The sequence below is a fragment of the Entamoeba nuttalli genome (assembly GCF_000257125.1).
Source record: "Entamoeba nuttalli P19 unplaced genomic scaffold asmbl_7385, whole genome shotgun sequence".
NCBI classification, from domain to species: Eukaryota; Evosea; order Mastigamoebida; family Endamoebidae; genus Entamoeba; species Entamoeba nuttalli.
This window is the reverse complement of record NW_008578590.1, coordinates 36410-36728: the sequence shown is the minus strand read 5'-3', so window position 1 is coordinate 36728 and position 319 is coordinate 36410.

The following is a 319-nucleotide window of genomic DNA, read 5'->3' as shown; positions in this document are numbered from 1 at the left end:
GAAAATAAAGAAATATTCAATGTTTTGAATCATGAAATAATCAATAAAATTGAATATTTCATAAAAGTCCAAATATTTATATGGAAGATAAACAAAATAAAATAATAAATAAAATGATAAATTCAACAATAATTAATAAAGTAGAAATGAATGAAATTGTCTTAATATAACATAAGAATATTGAATAGATTAAATGAAAAGAAATCTAATAAAAATGACAATAAATAGAAGAATGAATAAAAACAATAAGAATAACAATGAAGAATGGATTATAAACAATATGAAAAACATCAAAGACAAAATAATAATGAAAATAAAG